The sequence below is a fragment of the Oryzias latipes genome, chromosome 19 (assembly GCF_002234675.1).
Source record: "Oryzias latipes chromosome 19, ASM223467v1".
Taxonomy (NCBI): Eukaryota; Metazoa; Chordata; class Actinopteri; order Beloniformes; family Adrianichthyidae; genus Oryzias; species Oryzias latipes.
Window position 1 is genome coordinate 15711256 of NC_019877.2, and position 18915 is coordinate 15730170.

The 18915-nt window shown below is 47.4% G+C and overlaps 1 protein-coding gene across 7 annotated transcripts in view; it reads right to left on the minus strand.

Moving 5' to 3' along the window:
- The window catches only part of tanc2 (tetratricopeptide repeat, ankyrin repeat and coiled-coil containing 2), a 184342-nt gene that overhangs the window by 102375 nt on the left and 63052 nt on the right, over window positions 1-18915 (minus strand). Inside the window, exon 1 of one of the 7 annotated variants that reach the window (XM_023949345.1) lies at window positions 6677-6942. The exons of the other annotated variants lie outside the window; for them this stretch is intronic. The gene's annotated coding sequence lies outside the window, so the exon portion shown is untranslated. Of the gene's footprint in view, window positions 1-6676; window positions 6943-18915 lie in introns of those variants that run through there. 7 annotated transcript variants of the gene reach the window in all.

Sequence of the window (18915 nt, forward strand, 5' to 3'; positions counted from 1 at the left end):
TTCTGACAAGTGCAAAGCCTTTCCTTTCTTCCATGCTTTCAGTGGCTCAGACACCACATCTTCATTTGCAGGCAGAGGCAAGAGGACTGCATTTGATGCTTGGGAAGTTTTTCCTGAAGTGACACCAGTGTTAACGAAACTTAGCTCCACACTTGAAGTTATAACAGCTGTTCTTGAACGGTACACTGTAATAATGTACAGTCGTACCTGCCCACTGTTTCAGATGAAACATGTGATCTCAAGAACAATTTGTCATACAGACTTGATCTTGGGCTTAAAATGTGCAGAATGTACATGTTTATATTAATTAACAAAATATTATCATGCCCTACAGGGTCATATTTTTGAGTTCTTAGCAAAAATATGTTTTGGCAACCATATATGGAAGCCATCTTGAATAATGGAAGTACCAAGCAAGATCCAAGGTGGGTCTTGCTTTTATATGAAAGAGGACTTAGTTGACTACATTTGTGTCAAATATCATGGTTCCCCGTGAACCGCCACCTTAACGTGGTGGGGGAGTTTGAGAGCTCGGGTGATCCCAGGAGCTAAGCTGTCTGGGGCTTAAGCCCCTGGTAGGGTCTCCCATGGCAGACAGGTCCTGGGTGACGAGCCAGACAAAGAGCGGTTCAGAAACCCCTGATGAAAAGAAACAACGAGGACCCGATTACGTCGCCCGGATTGGCGTCACCGGGGCCCCACTCTGGAGCCAGGCCCAGGGTCGGGGCTCGGAGGCGAGCGCCTGGTGGCCGGGGCTCTTCCCACGGGTCCCGGTCGGGCACAGTCCGAAGGAGCGACGTGGGACCACTCTCCCATGGGCCCACCACCCGTAGGAGACCTCAAAAGGGGCCGGTGCAATGTGGTTTGGGTGGCAGTCGAGGGCGGGTGCCTCGGCGGCCCAAACCCCGATCATGGAACCTGGCTTTTGGGACATGGAATGTCACCTCTCTGGGAGGGAAGGAGCCTGAGCTGGTGCGAGAGGTTGAGAGATACCGTCTAGATATAGTCGGGCTCACCTCCACACATAGCCTGGGCTCTGAAACTCAGTCCTTAGAGAGGGGTTGGACTCTCTACCACTCTGGAGTTGCCCAAGGTGAGAGGCGGCGGGCTGGCGTAGGCTTACTCGTGAGCCCCCAACTCAGCCGCCAAGTGTTGGAGTTCACCCCGGTGGACGAGAGGGTCATGTCCCTCCGCCTCCGGGTGGGGGACAGGTCTCTAACTGTGGTTTCGGCTTACGGGCCGAACAGCAGTTCGGAGTACCAGGCCTTCTTGGTGTCTCTCGAAGGGGTACTGGAAAGTGCCCCAACGGGGGACTCCATTGTCTTCCTGGGGGACTTCAATGCCCACGTGGGCAATGACAGTGGCACCTGGAGGGGTGTGATTGGTAGGAACGCCCCCCCTGATCTGAACCCGAGTGGTGTTTTGTTATTGGACTTCTGTGCTCGTCATAGTTTGTCCATAACGAACACCATGTTCGAGCACAAGGGTGTCCATCAGTACACCTGGCATCAGGACGCCCTAGGCAGGAGGTCAATGATCGACTTTGTAGTTGTTTCAGGTGACCTTCGGCCCTGTGTCTTGGACACTCGGGTGAAGAGAGGGGCGGAGCTGTCCACCGATCACTACCTGGTGGTGAGTTGGATTCGCTGGCGGGGAAGGAGGCCGGAAAGACTTGGAAGACCCAAACGTACTGTGAGGGTCTGCTGGGAACGTCTGGCTGAGCCCTCCGTCAGGGAAGTCTTTAACTCCCACATCCGGGAGAACTTCAAACAGGTACCGGGGGAGGTTGGGGACATTGAGTCCGAGTGGACCATGTTTTCCACCTCCATTGTCTCTGCTGCTGCTCGGAGCTGTGGTCGCAAGGTCTCTGGTGCCTGTCGCGGCGGTAACCCCAGAACCCGGTGGTGGACACCGGAAGTAAGGGATGCCGTCAAGCTGAAGAAGGAGTCCTACCAGGCCTGGCTGGCCTGCGGGACTCCAGAGGCAGCTGACAGGTACTGGCAGTCTAAGCGAGCTGCGGCCCGGACTGTTGCGGAGGCGAAAACTCGGTCCTGGGAGGAGTTCGGTGAGGCCATGGAGAAGGACTATCGGTTGGCCTCGAAGAAATTCTGGCAAACCATCCGACAACTCAGGAGGGGAAAGCAGTTCTCCACAGGCACCGTTTTCAGTGCAGGTGGGGAGCTGTTGACTTCGACTGGGGACATTGTCGGGCGGTGGAAGGAGTACTTCGAGGATCTCCTCAATCCCACTGACACGCCTTCTTTTGAAGAAGTGGAGAGTGAGGATTTTGGGGTGGGGCTGTCCATTACCCGGGCTGAAGTCACTGAGGTAGTCAACGAGCTCCTCGGTGGCAAGGCCCCGGGGGTGGATGAAGTCCGCCCTGAGCACCTCAAGTCTCTGGATGCTGTGGGAGTGTCTTGGCTGACACGTCTCTGCAGCATCGCGTGGCGGTCGGGAACCGTACCACTGGACTGGCAGACAGGGGTGGTGGTTCCCCTCTTTAAGAAGGGGGACCGGAGGGTGTGTTCCAACCATAGGGGAATTACACTCCTCAGCCTCCCTGGGAAAGTCTATGCCAGGGTACTGGAGAGGAGAGTCCGTCCGATAGTCGAACCTCGGATTCAGGAACAACAGTGCGGTTTCCGTCCTGGTCGTGGAACAGTGGACCAGCTCTACACCCTATCTAGGGTGCTGGAGGGTTTGTGGGAGTTCGCCCATCCAGTCCATATGTGTTTTGTGGATTTGGAGAAGGCGTTCGACCGCGTCCCCCGTGGCATCCTGTGGGGGGGTGCTCTTGGAGTATGGGGTCCGGGGAGCCTTACTGAGGGCTGTCCGGTCTCTGTATGACCGGAGTAGGAGCTTGGTCCGCATAGCCGGCAGTAAGTCAGACCTGTTCCCGGTCCACGTTGGACTCCGGCAGGGCTGCCCTCTATCACCGGTTCTGTTCATAGTTTTTATGGACAGAATTTCTAGGCGCAGCCAGGGGCCGGAAGGGATCTGGTTTGGGGACCACAGGATTTCCTCTCTGCTTTTTGCAGATGATGTTGTCCTGTTGGCTTCATCGAACCGGGACCTCCAGCGTGCATTGGGGCGGTTTGCGGCCGAGTGTGAAGCGGCTGGGATGAGGGTCAGCACCGCTAAATCTGAGGCCTTGGTCCTTGACCGGAGAAAGGTAGTTTGCCATCTCTCGGTCGGTGGAGTGTCCTTGCCCCAGGTGGAGGAGTTTAAATATCTTGGGGTCTTGTTCACGAGTGAGGGAAAATCGGAGCGTGAGATTGACAGGCGGATCGGAGCAGCGTCCGTAGTTATGCGGTCGCTCTATCAGTCCGTCGTGGTGAAGAGAGAGCTGAGCCGAAAAGCAAAGCTCTCAATTTACCGGTCGATCTACGTTCCAGTACTCACCTATGGTCATGAGCTATGGGTCATGACCGAAAGAACGAGGTCCCGAATACAAGCGGCTGAAATGAGCTTCCTCCGCAGGGTGGCTGGGCGCTCCCTTAGAGATAGGGTGAGAAGCTCGGTCACCCGCGGAGAGCTCGGAGTAGAACCGCTTCTCCTCCACATCGAAAGGAGCCAGTTGAGGTGGCTCGGGCATCTAGTTCGGATGCCTCCTGGACGCCTCCCTGGAGAGGTGTTCCGGGCATGTCCCACTGGGCGGAGGCCCCGGGGAAGACCCAGGACACGCTGGAGAGACTACGTCTCTCGGCTGGCCTGGGAACGTCTCGGGGTCCCCCCAGAGGAGCTGGAGGAAGTGGCTGGGGTGAGGGAAGTCTGGGCATCTCTGCTCAGTCTGCTGCCCCCGCGACCCGGTCCCGGATAAGCGGAGGAAGATGGATGGATGGATCATGCTTCTATCCAGAAGTGATCGATTGTTTCACCTAGGCCTGCACAATATACCGCAAATTTATTGTTATCGCAATATCAAGCTGTGCAATATGCATATCGCAAAAGACAGCAAATTTGCAATAAATGGTTACCTTAGATGTGGCCAAACAATCTTATGGCAACTTGAAGTGTTTAATGGATTGAAAGAATCCGTTTCTGCATTTGAACAATCAGATGGACCCCTTCATGTTGTTAACTAATCAGATGGCGCCCTATTATGTTGTATGTTCGCCTCCTATGTCAACAAGGGTCATTTGTAGTATAATTTTTAAGCTGTTGTAATGGAATGGGAATAATATTTTTGGTTGTTTTGCTAATTGTTTATATACCGCAAATTATATTGTTATCGCAATATTAATCACTGATATCGCATATCGCAAGTTTTCTTCATATCGTGCAGCCCTAGTTTCACCTATCTGCCAAAAAAACTGACTTGACAATTTGGGCAACGATGGAAGAATGCAAGAATTTTGTGTGTGGAAGCCCGAAACGTGCATACGTGCAGTTACGTAGACTTTTCATTGAAAGTGGTCACTCTCACACGCGTTTCTGTGTCTGACGTGAACGTAACGTTACATTTTCTGAGTATTTCGACGATTTGTCATTGAAGTCACAAAGTGGTAAATAGGAGAAAATAATAAATAAGATTGGTCAGTAAAAAAAATGAAATAATAAGCATAAATAGATATTCATTCTGTAAAGTTGTAATACTTGACAAAAGGACATCAATGTAGGTAAAGCAATCAAAAACAAAGGAGCAACAGAGGGATAAAAGGGGAGGGACAGAACCAGTGATAGTAAAAGGTACTCCTCTTAGGATGGAAGCATCTATTTTTGTTAAGAGATGGATAGACCTTGGGGGAGGGAAAAAAGATGTGAAAGTGGGAGGAAAAGAGGGATGAAGTGGCAAAGACTCATTACCCTACGCACATTAAGTCTTCCCTGCTCTGGCGTTTTATCTCCAGATCTTTCGTCTCCTTTTGTTCACCAGAAATATCCGAGTGGGTGGGAAAGAGTGTGTGAGAAAGACAGAGAGAGTTGCAAAGTGATGACAGAGAGAGGAGGAGAGAACAGGAACTGGAGTGACAGAGGTGATAAAGGAGAAATTAACAGGCCTTGTGTTATTCCATTTTGGAAAAACAGAAGATGTTTTATCTTAATAAGCAAAATAATTAGTCCACAATATATGCTTGAGGGCAACTTGGTGGACTTAAGCACAGATAAATACCAAATGGCTGCTTTTGTTAATTAACTCTCTTTGCCGGGGAGGCAAAAGACCAAAGAAGAGTTAAAATCATTTTTTTGTTTTACAGTTAATAATCTATTTCGTTTTGTACTACATTTTCAAAGCACTTTAGCCAGCACATTGACCATTAAGTTACATTCACACCACCCTCTGCAACACACTCTTTCTATGGGCATGTTGCGGGGCAAAGGTCATAGCAAACACCTATACATGACGTGAGGGGTAAGTCAGGGTGAAGTAGGTGTGCACACATTACTGGTTACTAGACTAAGGGGACCATACGACAGCATACCTGGTACATAATACTTCACGATAAATGATACAATACGCATGACAATCATACATTCCATTTTCATGACCTCTCTTGAGGTGGCTGTATGAGTTTTGAGGGAGCTGCAAGACGCACCTGCGCTCCTCTTAAGATGCAGCAACTCTTCTCTATGACCCTCCATGCGTTTGAAAAACCAAAAAACCTGCAGCGCCCGTACGAGTCCATTTCACTACAGCGTAATGTGTGAGCTACAGCCAAAAGCTCCCAGACATGATTAAAACGATTTAACAAAAAGAAAACAAAGAAGAACGGCAGATAATCAAAGAGCACATATGACACAACATTTGCTAAAACCAAACCATTTTTAGCAATAACTTTTAGAGCAACACAAAGACAACAAGTACAAACCTCAGAGTTAGCCGTATTTTTGCAACAGTACCCACAGGACAATAGGACAAAATACATACCGGTAGACAAGAATCTGCAAAACTAAGTAGTAGCGTCAGAAAATGAAACTTTCTGATGCCCAAAATAAACATTTTTCCAACTTGACCAAGAAAGATGTCTCGATAGAAAACAAATATCAAGTACTTTTTGCTCATATAACAATTGCAATAATATGTAAAATACTTTAAAAGTAAAAAAGGAGAAACGGAAAATATGAACGTTTCTGTCACCTGATTTGATTGACTCTTAAGCTTTAGAAAATTGAAAACATCTCACTTCACATTTTCATAAAACAATGCAAAAACCAAACAATTTGTAAGCCGATAGCCACGCAGGTATTTTACATAAAAAGAAGTGACATAACATAATACTTAAAGCATATCAAAAACGAATGATTTGGAAGTTAATTCCTCCTCCACGAGCCATCTGCCAGACACCATTGGCCTCTCCGCTTACATCAGTATCTGTCTACAGTGACACATTCTGACAGTGTCCATGCTCAAAGGTGTGGCACGATGTCGTCGAGGCACAAATTGCTGTGAAAGCTCGGGTCAAGGTGACACCAAGCGCAGCAGTCACAGCCGAGCAAACAAATGAGCTCAACTTGGGCTTTCGCACATGCTGCTGAGACCAGTTCAGAAATACAGATGCCACACAGCGCTCCCCTATAACACACTTAGGGACGGTTAAGCACTCCGAGGCTTTTTCCAAACCTATAGCCACTCACTTAGATTGTAAAAAAAAAAAAAAGCTAATTCATTTGGAATTTTAAAAAAGTAATTTAGCGAACACATCAGTGACAAACCCTCAGAGTTCATCCGACTCACCTTCATCATCAGTCAAGAAAGCGTCTGCCTAGGCAATAAAAATCCTGCAGCATAGTAAAGAAAATCCTACACCAAAAGAAACAAAAAAAGGAAAATAAAGAAGGGAAAAACAATGCAGAAAGGAAAAAAACAAACTGTAGAGGGAAAGAATAGAAAGGAATTGAGGGAGAGGCAAAGGAGGGCCCAGACAGAGAGCTCGCCACAATGTGAGCAATGAAGGAGGGCGACGAGCTCTAGGTGTCTGAGCGCATACATTCACTGAGCTACTCAAGCACACACACTTAGATCCCCACGAACCAAAGCAGACAGGGTACTCTCGCTCACTCCTCCTACTCCTCCTCTTCATGTTCTCTGGCAGCAGTTACTCTCCATCCTCCTCCTCTGTGTTTCTCCCCAGCCATGGCGAAATTCCTTAACTCCTTCGAGGTCAAAGCGGTACAGTTGCTTTTTCTGTTTGGCTGAGCCTTAAATTACTAGTAAATCGATGTTGTTTTCTAAAACCACTCTGAACATTCATCTGCCTTTTTGTTTCTTTTTTGCCACTTGGGGGCAGGAGAAACAAGTTGTAAAGTCAAAGTTGATGCAGAAAAAAAACATCCATGAACTCCAAACGAAAATAAATCCTTAACTTTCTAAATTTAAATTTGCTTCCAAGACAACAACAATGTTTAAAGGACCTACTGCAAGGAAAAGGTTTGTTTTTTAAACCATATTCCTTGTGGTATTTTTCTGATGATGGAGGACAAATAAGAATTAATCTTAAAATTGCATTTTTGCTGAGATGTCATTACAGCCAAACCATAAAAAAAAAAACAAAAAACAATTTTTTCTTGGAAGAGGAACCAGACAGGGCTGCCCACTCTCTCCTTCTCTTTTTGCTATATTCATTGAGCCTTTAGCTGCAGCAATAAGACAGAATGAGAGCATTATAGGAATAAAAACCAAACACAGCCATCATAAAATTAGTCTTTATGCGGATGACATATTACTGTTTTTAAGGAATTTACATTCTGTAAATGAAACAGCAATGATCATAAATGAATTCTCCTCCATATCAGACTATTCCATTAATTGGAATAAGTCTGTTTTATTACCACTCAACAGGAATATGGAACAAAGACTCACAATTCCAGTTAAAACAGGAAATATCAAATATCTGGGTATCTACTTTTCCCCCAAACTATCAGAACTGGTGCAGCTAAACCACACCCCATTACTGAAAAGCATACAGGACGATCTAACACGCTGGACCAACCTGCCTCTGTCCCTTATGGGCAAGGTAGCCACGGTTAAAATGAAAATCTTACCCAAGGTTAATTATCTCTTCTCAATGATTCCCACACAACCGCCATTAAAATGGTTCAAAACATTAGACTCATCCATATCAAGCTTTCTATGGAACAATAAACCTGCAAGAATTAGTCTAAAAACTTTAAAATCTGCAAAAAGCTGTGGAGGATTAGAACTACCTAATTTCCACAAATACTTTCTTGCAAATAGATTACAATATATCTTAAAATGGTTAAAAAATAATCCAGAAACCAACTCATGGTTAGACTTGGAACAGGTGTTATGTGGAAAGATCAACCTGTCACAGCTACCATTTATTAGCCAAACAGTTAAAAAACAGGATTGTTTCAAAAGCATTAATATAAATGTCACCTTAACAGCCTGGTGGGAATTTCTCAAAATATCAAAATCATCAATTCAACCGTGCAAAATGACACCCATCTGGAACAACCCGGACATCCTTATTAACAAAAAAATGATTCACTTCCCAGCTTGGCAAGCAGGGGGCATAAAACAACTAGAGCACGTAATTATTGATAGAAGATTCATAACCCCCCAGGAACTTCAAGACAAACATGGAATAAATAACTTCTTGGAATATCAGCAACTTAAATCAAGTATTACTAAAAAGTATAAAATTAAAGACGACGATTTAAAGCTACCAGATGTAGTTACCACTCTGATTAATTTTTCAATGAATAGAACTCTCTCCAAAATATACAAACTTTTATGTAATTTAGATAACAATATTGCCCTTCCAACAAAAAAATGGGATGCAGATTTGAGCATCAGCACAGATGAAAGCTTCTGGTCAGAACTTTGTCTAAACACCTTTAAACTGACAAAAAGTCCAAATCTGCAGCTAATCCATCTCAAAACTCTTCACAGAATTTACTACACTGGACAGAGGATGTTCAAGATGGGTCTCAGTAACTCAGACATTTGCGAGCACTGTGATAATAATCTACCCGACAGCTACATGCACGCACTGTGGTTCTGCACTCCTGTCAGGGCTCTCTGGCAGCAGGTATGTGCCGATTTATCAGTCTGGCTTAAGGTTTCAATCACTGCCTCACCGTCACTTTGTGTGCTTGGTGACATGAGTGCCATCGATATAGAAGAAGGATTAGCATCTATCATTTTCATAACTCTTTGTATTGCCAAAAAAACTATTTTAATAAATTGGAAAAACAAGAAAAATATAAACATAAGTCAACACAGAAATCTGCTGTTTGATCATATCAGCTTGGAAAAAATGTCAGCCCAAAGCTCAAGTAACTTTGAAAGAATTCAGTCTCTCTGGTCTCCTGTGGTTGACTCCATGACTTAGGGGGTGGAGGGCCTGGTCGTCGCTGCTCCTTGCCCTTCTGCCGTGGTTTGGGGTGGGGGTCGGGGCTTCCGGTGCCTGGCGGGGGCGGTGGGGGGCTCCGTTGGTCGGGGGGTCGGGTCCGGTGCCTGGGTGGGGCGGGCTGGGGCGCTGCGTGGTCCTCTGGGCTTGGGTGTGGGGGTGCGTGGTGGGGGGGTGGGGTGGTGGTCTGGCTTGGCTTGGGGGGGTGGTCCCTTTGCCTGTACTGGGGGGGGTTGGCGGGGGGCCCTGCTCGGGTGGGGGGGGCCCAGCGGCGCCGGATGGGCTGCCCATCTGCACCTGGGGCTGGGATCGGCCCTTCCCTGGCTCTGGGACGGGACGGGACAACCCTCTCGGGGCCCCCGGTCGCTCTGGGTGTCACCCGCTTCGGCTGCGGGGTCTTGGGTGGGGTGGGGTGGGGGGCTTGTCGGCCCTGTCCTGTGGGGGGGCGTTCTGGGGGGGAGGGGGGGCCCATTATTAGTACGGGTCGGGGGGGCTAGCGGGTCGGGGTCTCCGCTGAGGCAATCAGTGGTTGCCTCGGCCGGTTGGCCTCCTCGGTCCCGTCGAGGCCTGACCAGAGCTCTTCTAGGGCCGGCGTCTGGGGGTGGGGGCCTGGGCTTGCTCCAGGGGGGGGGCGACGCTTTCTGGCTCCTCTCTCTCTGTGTGGGGTGGGTGGTGCCGGGCCTGGGGTGTCGGCGCCTCCGGGGGTGGGCCCCTGGGCTGGGTGGCCCTGGCCCCTTTGCTGGGGGTGGGCTGGGGGACGGCTGTTTGACCACCGGGGGACAGTCTACCAGCTGTCCCCAACTTACCCCCTTCCTTATATAACCTCATATTAGGGTGAGGGGGTGGGGGGTTTAGCCTGCGATGCGCCTTGGGGGGGGGCTACTTGGGAGTGGCCCCCCTCCTATGGTTGCCGTATGGAGTGGGCCCCCCCTCTTTCGGTTTTATTTGCACCTGTCACGTTCAGCTCGTAGTCTCGGAGGCCATCCTCATGGTAGAAGCACAGGCGGAGTCTCAGGACTTAATTTTTTACTCAAACTTTATTTTCCAATTTCTTCTGTTGGCATTTCACAGTCATGGCCCAGCTCTAACCACCAACCAACAACCAACCCCAATGGTTACAACTCCCACCTTTATAGGATTTCACCTTTGGGAGCTACCATCCACCCAGGTTCCCACAGAAAATCTATTTACACAAAATATTAAAATATGTACATTCAAAGTTCCCCTAACCCCTATAAAAATAGATAATTTCCCCATGCAAAAATAGAATACACAGACTGTTCCTAAAACATTTCAATAATTCACTCCAATACTAAAATTACTAATCTAAATCTCCCCTGTTAACTATACAATGATTTTGGTTCCCTCCCTGGAACCAATATAAGGTCCTTGTACCCTTAGGGACCTCTTTTGCTGGCGGACCATTTCTGACACAGAAAACAGAGGTAAGTCATCACAATCAGACAAGGCATAGACAAGGCAGCAGGTGTAAAACAAATATTTAAATCTATGTGCTTTCACAGGTGCTCCTGACCTAGAAGAACATTGCTGCCGCTGCTTAACTTTAACTGCACCAAAACAATAAACTCTGTCAATGAACCTTTTCTGTCTGTTTCTTTAATGTGACAGCTGCTCGTTGTCACATTTCCTCACCCCCTCTCCCAAGTTTATAGTACATCAATTCTCATGAACACGGGACAAACAGTCTGCCACACAGTTGGTCTTTCCTGCTCGATATTGCACTGTGAAATCATAGGCTTGAAGAGACAGGTACCATGCAGTGAGACGTGTATTGGAGTCTTTCATTCTCCTCAGCCATTGCAGGGCACGATGATCTGTCTCTAGGCAGAAGTGGCGCCCCAGCAGATAGTACCTCAGAGAGTCAATCGCCCACTTCATGGCCAAACACTCCTTCTCCACTGTAGAGTATCGGGTCTCTCGGTCGAGGAGTTTCCTGCTTAGGAACAGCACTGGATGCCTCTCCCCTTCAGCTTCTTGCACCAAGACTGCTCCAAGTCCAACAGCAGATGCATCTGTTTGCAGGATGAAGGGTCGAGTGAAGTCAGGGCTGTATAGAACAGACTCACTTGTGATGGCCCTCTTCAGATCCCGAAACGCTGCATCACAGTCCTCAGTCCAAACAACCTTGTTAGGTGCAGAAGCCCTGGTGAGATCAGTAAGAACAGCTGCTCGATCTGCAAAATGGGGAATAAATTTACTGTACCACCCAACCAGCCCTACAAAGGCCCGCACTTTCTTCTTGGTTGTGGGTATCGGATATTCCTGAATGGCTTCCACTTTGCCAACACGTGGTTTCACCAGACCCTGACCCACAACATGGCCCAGATACTCGACCTGTTGTTGGGCCACGACACATTTGCCTGGGTTGATCGTCAGTCCCGCTGCTTTTATTAGATGGAGAACATGGCGCAGATGAGACATGTGGTCCCGCCAGGAGTGGCTGAAAATTATAACATCATCCAGATATGCCGCTGCAAACTGGGGAACATCTCTCAGAATCTCATCCATGAGCCTCTGAAATGTCGCTGGTGCCCCCTGGAGACCAAATGGCATCACCTTGAATTGAAACTTGCCATAAGGTGTTGTAAATGCTGTCAGCTCCTTGGTCTCTTGTGCAAGTGCCACTTGCCAGTAGCCTTTACTCAAGTCGAGCGTAGTGATGAATTTTGATTTTCCAACCCTCTCCAACAGTTCATCTATTCGTGGCATCGGGTATGACTGGATCTTTGATACTGCATTTAGATATCTGAAATCAATGCAAAATCTCAGTGATCCATCCTTCTTTGGGACCAACACAACAGGACTGCACCACCCACTGGTTGATGGCTCAATGACGCCCAGCTTCAACATCAGTTCAATCTCCTTCTCGAGCTTTACAACCAAACGTTCTGGAATTCTGTAGTACCTTCGACGGGGAACTGCATCTTCCTTCAGGTGAACCTTGTGCTGAACCAGTGTGGTGAATCCTGGTGTCTCCTTGAAAAGTTCTGCATCTAATAATCGCCCCACCTCCCTCTGCCGATCCGGTTGGAGATGTGACACATCGACAGGGCTGGATGCCATTTCTTCATGTGGAAACAACTGCTCCCTCTCCTCCTCATCATCATCAGCCACCCGGATAAAGAATGTCTGGTTGCACTCCTGCTTGTTTGATGCTGGTAGCTGAAACTCCTTCAACAGATTTACATGGAAGCGCTGATGTTTTTTTAATTTTTCAGGCATGTAAAGTTCATAGGTGACCTCACCCAAACGTTTGGTGATGCTGTAAGGACCCTGCCATCTGGCCAACAGCTTATTGTCACTGGTGGGGAGGAGCAACAGCACCTGCTGACCAACCTGGAAAATTCTATCTTTGGCTTTCTTGTCATACCACGTCTTCTGTTGTGCTTGTGCTGACCTCATGTGTTCTTGTGCCAACGTACTCATCCTTTCAAGCCTCTCTCTCATCTTCAGGACGTAGGACACCACATTGTCTTTATCCGTCACTGGCTTTTCCCAGTAATCTTTGAGGAGATCAAGTGGTCCTCTGACCTGGCGACCATAAAGAAGTTCAAAAGGTGAAAAACCTGTTGATGCTTGTGGCACTTCCCGGTATGCAAACAAAAGATAAGGCAGCCATTGGTCCCAGTCCGTGCCTGTCTCTGACACAAACTTGCGTAGCATGGTTTTCAGGGTTTGATTGAATCTTTCGACCAGTCCATCTGTCTGGGGGTGGTATGGGGTGGTCTTAATGCCCTTAACTCCTAGCAGACTATACACTTGTTTTAACAGTTTGGAAAGGAAGTTGGTTCCACAGTCTGTCAGAATCTCTTTTGGTATGCCCACTCTGGAGAACAGTTGAATAAGGCAGTTTGCTATTTGTCTTGCTTTAACTGATCTCAGGGGAAAAGCTTCCGGGTAACGTGTGGCATAATCACAAATAACCAAAATGTATTTATGACCTGATGAACTTTTCTCAAGTGGCCCCACTATGTCCATGCCTATTCTGTCAAAGGGGGTCTCAATAAGTGGTAAAGGCTGGAGTGGAGCCCGGGCAACTCCCTGTGGTGCTGTTAACTGACATATTTCACATGAAGCACAGAACTCCTTTAACTGGGTATACATAGCAGGCCAAACAAACCTATTAGCTATTCTGTTGAGTGACTTCTGGAAAGCTAAGTGACCAGCCCATGGGATGGAATGACCAATCCCCATAACTTTCTTTGAAAAACATTGCGGCAGTGCTAAGGCTTCAACTGTTCCATGACGTTGGTAAAGGATGCCATTTTTAATCAGATAAATCTTATCTGTCAGACACTCTACTCTACCGGTCTTCTGCCCTTCTATTTCTGAGACTTTGTCAAACCATACTTTAAGTCTGGGGTCAGCTCTTTGGAGAGCAGCTATATCAGCTGGAACTTGGAAATCCAAAACGTGGCTGGGTTGTTTCTCATCATCACACTGTGTTTCAACTGTAGCCAAGAACTTTTCTCTTCTTCTCTGAGCTCTAGATTTTCGCACTTTCACAGGAGATATTTCTAACTCGGTGTTGTGAAAAGGAAGCTCCTCAAGTAGATTTCTAGCTGCATTTGCTCTTGTTGTTACTATATTGCAAAGAGAAACTGCATGCTGATGATCTGATCCAACTGGCTTCCTCTGAGCCTGAACAGATGTCTCACAAACACCTCCATCCATCTTTGCATGCGCTTGTTGTATTAAATCAAAAAGCAAAGGTACATCTCTACCCAATATAACAGAAAAAGGCAGCTCTGGCACAAGGACTACTGGCATGAGATAAGTTTGACCATCTATAGTTAGATAAACTTCAGCAGTACGATACGCTTTCTCATCACCATGAACACAACCGATGGTAGCAGTAGCTTCATTCCATAAATCTCTTGGAACCAGACTCTCCAGAACAACCGATTTAAAGCAACCAGAGTCTAGCAAAGCCTCTTTTCTCTGACCATTAATCAATACAGGTACTGTCACAACTTCTTTCTGGACCTGAACCGGCTGAGAGGGTCTAGGCACTGTACATAGCAGGGAAGGTGGATTTTGTCTAGTGGCAGGACAAGTATACTGGGTGTGGCCTATTTCATTACATTGATAACAGCGGACATCCTGCTTAGAACTAGAAAATGAACATCTGCTCTCCTTGGCTTTAGCTGAAAATTGCCTGGGGCTATTATGCATTCTACTATGTGTTTGACCACCCCTTTCACCCGCATAAGACTTACTCCGCCCAGAGAAGTAGCTGTCACGGCCAAAGTTAGGTCTTCCTCTCCCGCTTCTAGCTGATAGAAAAACTTCTGCTAGACGTGAAGCCTCTTCTGCAGACTGTGGATCTCGTTCACGAATCCAAATTTCCATTTCTGGGTTCATCATCCGAAGAAACTGCTCCAGGATTAACTTCTCAGAAATCTCTTTCACAGTGCAGGCTTCCGGTTTCACCCATTTGTTGAAAAGTTCCCTCAGGCGCACATAGAGTTCACGTGGGGTCTCTCCAGGATTGATGTCCAAAGCACGAAATCTTTTCCTGTATGTCTCTGCCGTGATCTCATATTTGGCCAGAATTACTTCTTTGACCTTCTCGTAGTCTTCAGAGTCATCAAAATCCATAAGCACATATGCACTTCGTGCTTTACCTGTGAGCAATGGGATGAGCTGAATAGCCCATTCCTCTTTAGGCCAGCGGCAAACAGTAGCTATCCTTTCGAATGTCATGAGATAGTGTTCGATGTCATCTTCAGGCGAAAGTGGTAAGATCTTGGGTTGTTTTTGCAGTATTGGTCCCCGTTGTGTGGGTGGGACAGGTCCACAGCTGGTTGGCATAGCAAGCTGCACGTCATCAGCCCCTTCTCCAACATCATCATCATCATCATCCTGCTCCGCTCTGGTCTCAAAATCATCTTTTAATTCTTTTACTTGTGTTTGGAGCATCTGAAATTGATGCTGGAGGTTTTTCCATCTTTGGTCTTGGCGTGCAGACTCCTTTTCCACCAGTTTATCTCTGGACGCCTGAGATTGGACGAGAGTCCTCACCAGAGTAGTCAACTCCTCCAATTTATCTGGTTCATCAGGAGCAGCTGCTCCTTCCTGGTGAGATGAGGTGGCTTTATCATCATCCAAAGGAAGATCAGGGGTCTCAGTCTTTTTTCCTCTTGTCATTTTCTGCACTGTGCTTTTAATTGTTTGCTTCTGACACCACTTGTCACGTTCAGCTCGTAGTCTCGGAGGCCATCCTCATGGTAGAAGCACAGGCGGAGTCTCAGGACTTAATTTTTTACTCAAACTTTATTTTCCAATTTCTTCTGTTGGCATTTCACAGTCATGGCCCAGCTCTAACCACCAACCAACAACCAACCCCAATGGTTACAACTCCCACCTTTATAGGATTTCACCTTTGGGAGCTACCATCCACCCAGGTTCCCACAGAAAATCTATTTACACAAAATATTAAAATATGTACATTCAAAGTTCCCCTAACCCCTATAAAAATAGATAATTTCCCCATGCAAAAATAGAATACACAGACTGTTCCTAAAACATTTCAATAATTCACTCCAATACTAAAATTACTAATCTAAATCTCCCCTGTTAACTATACAATGATTTTGGTTCCCTCCCTGGAACCAATATAAGGTCCTTGTACCCTTAGGGACCTCTTTTGCTGGCGGACCATTTCTGACACAGAAAACAGAGGTAAGTCATCACAATCAGACAAAGCATAGACAAGGCAGCAGGTGTAAAACAAATATTTAAATCTATGTGCTTTCACAGGTGCTCCTGACCTAGAAGAACATTGCTGCCGCTGCTTAACTTTAACTGCACCAAAACAATAAACTCTGTCAATGAACCTTTTCTGTCTGTTTCTTTAATGTGACAGCTGCTCGTTGTCACAGCACCTTAGACACGTAGGGTCCTTGGTAGGGGGGGTGCTTGGACATCACTGCCAGCAAGCAGCAGATGTCCTCCTGGCACCCTACCCGCCAATTTTAACCGCACCTTAGACATTTAGGGCCCCTTGGTGTGGAGGGTGAGGGGACATCACTGTGAGTAATCAGGAGATGTCCCCTTAGTGCCCTACTCGCCAATTTTAACTGCACCCCCCTTAGTACACACACCCCTCCCCCTTCAATATATACATTCAAACATAAACACACACACATGCACACAAACACCCTCTCAAACACCCATACACGCACACACATTTTACAAGGAAGGTGGGACCTGGGTCCATCTGTCCCCTACCCCGTCCCTGGTGGGGGGTGTGGGCCCCTTGGCGATGGCGGCCGTGTCCCTTGGGTGCCGGCTCCCTGGGCCCGGCGGTGCTCTCTCCGCACGGTGGGGGGGTTCATATTACACCTGAGCCGGGGGTGTTCGTGTCCCTGGGGGGTGGGTCCTGGTCCTTGCCCCTGGGCGCTGGGCCCCGCCAAACTTCCAACATGGCCGAGCCTGGTCGGGCCATATTTATAACATCCCTTATGGGCCGCCCTTTTTTCCCCGGGGTTCCCCCCTCCTGGGCGGGGGCGGCGGGCCCCTGCCTTGCTCCTACCTGGACCAACCGTGGGCCGGGTGGGTGGCTGCCTGGAGTGCGGAGCGGGTCTCCCTTGGGGGGTCCTGGCTCGTACCTGGGGTCGGGGCGGGGGGATGCCCGGAACTCCTGGGTGGTGGTGGGGTGCTCGTCTGGGGCTGTGGGCGTCCCTCTCCGGTGGGGCCCTGCGTTGGGCTCTTCCGGCGCGGCGGGGGGCTGCTTTCCTGGCTGGGCTGGGGCGGCGCTCTCTTTCCCTCTGCGCCTCCCTGCTCTCTGGCTCTGGGGGCCTCGCGGCGGTCCTGCTGGCCCTGGCCTGGGTGGCGGTCTTGGTCGCCCGGGGGGCGGTTGTTCCCTGCCTGTTCCCGTGTGGCGCTGGGGGAATTCCGGCTGCCGCTGCTGCTGCGGCGGGGGTATGGGTGTGGGGGTGGCTGGGCGCTCCTCCTCCTTCTTTTCACATTCCACCATCCATTTTAGAAGAACATAAACACTCACCTGAGCACAGGTGTTAGCTCACCTTTGCACTAATAGTTTGCATGATTGAATGAATGAAAGATTTCACACTAGTTGGTTTAAAGGCATAAGTATGCGTTCGTGAACACTATCTGTTTTGTGTGCATGTTGACATGTGGACATTTCTGCGGCTAGCAGGTGTGTTGATAATATTTGAGTGTGTGTGAACAGGCCCCGCCCTTTTTGTACTACATTTGAACCGTACCGTAACGATAAACAACCAGTAAACCTGCCTGCTCTATGCTGCTTCATGGTCTTACCCCCCTTCCCCTCCTATTATCACCCTCCTACCCCCCCCTCTCTCTAACGTCCCTCTCTCTTGTTCCCCTCTTTCCTTTTCCGTCCGGTCCAACACCAAAGATTTTCAAACATGATTGAAATTAATAAAGTTTGGCCTCAATTACAAAAGGGGTTTATTCAGACATACCTTTGGTTTGTCTGAAGATGAATAACCCCTCTTGTTAGAATAAAATATGTCCAACACAAGAGGCCCTCAGCTCTCATCTGTTTGCCTAGCTGTTGGACAGGACAAGTTAAAAAAAAAAAAAAAAAAAAAAAAAAAAAAAAAAAAAAAAAAAAAAAAAAAAAACAATGGGGCCAAAACCTTTTATAGGGTTAAAAAAAGAAAAATCAAATTCCACTTAAGAAACAAAAACATAAATGTCGAGGATATCCAAAGGACGTTTTTACATTTTATGGGATGGCCACAGGATCTACAGATTGGTGGCCATTGTGTGGTGGTGTGAAATTTGGCGACGCATACCTCTATATTAAGTCTACAACCACAACCAACGTTTTAGTTACCTTTGACCTCGGAAAGAGGCCACTGCCTTGAGTTTTCCACAAAAAAAAAAGGAATCACCTTTAGTACCAGCTACAAATTTGAACTCCTCCAAGGAATTTTGATCTATCGACTCCTAACTCATCGAGCATCGTTAGGAAGCTACTCGGGAAAAAAAGTTGTAATTAAATTTTGAATTGAGTTAGCATGGTGAGCTTGCAAAAGCGGCGTTTCCCTGTTGCTTGCACATTCTTTACTAGAATATTGTGGAAATGTTATACATGAATCCCCTGTCTTAAGCTGAACAAAACAATGACACAATATAGGAATGTGAAAAAATGTGGTTGACAAAAAACCTCAGTTGATAAGGAAATCCAAATGCTTACTTTTGCCGATTCTTCAAAAAATTACGTTTGTCATCCCCAGGCGAACAAAAAATGGTTGCTATGAATTAAAACCAACATAATCTGCCATTTTCAAAAAAGAGTTTTTTATTGAATGTATTACATGCAGCTCTGACCAGGATGGCAGAGGCAGAGAGTGAAGGGCCCAAAGTAGCCGCTCAGGCAGTGACAGTGGCTAAGACGGGTGGGTAGGTGTAGGTAGAGCCTGTGGGTCATACAACGCTGCTCATGGCTCATGGATTTGTAATTTTAATCTGACAAAAGTTTAAATGTTTTTTCATTTTCACATTTTTTTCAGAGAAAAGCTTCTCACCTGCCCCAGTATTTAATAATCCAGTGGGGTGAAGGTGGGAGCCTGCTCTTTACAGG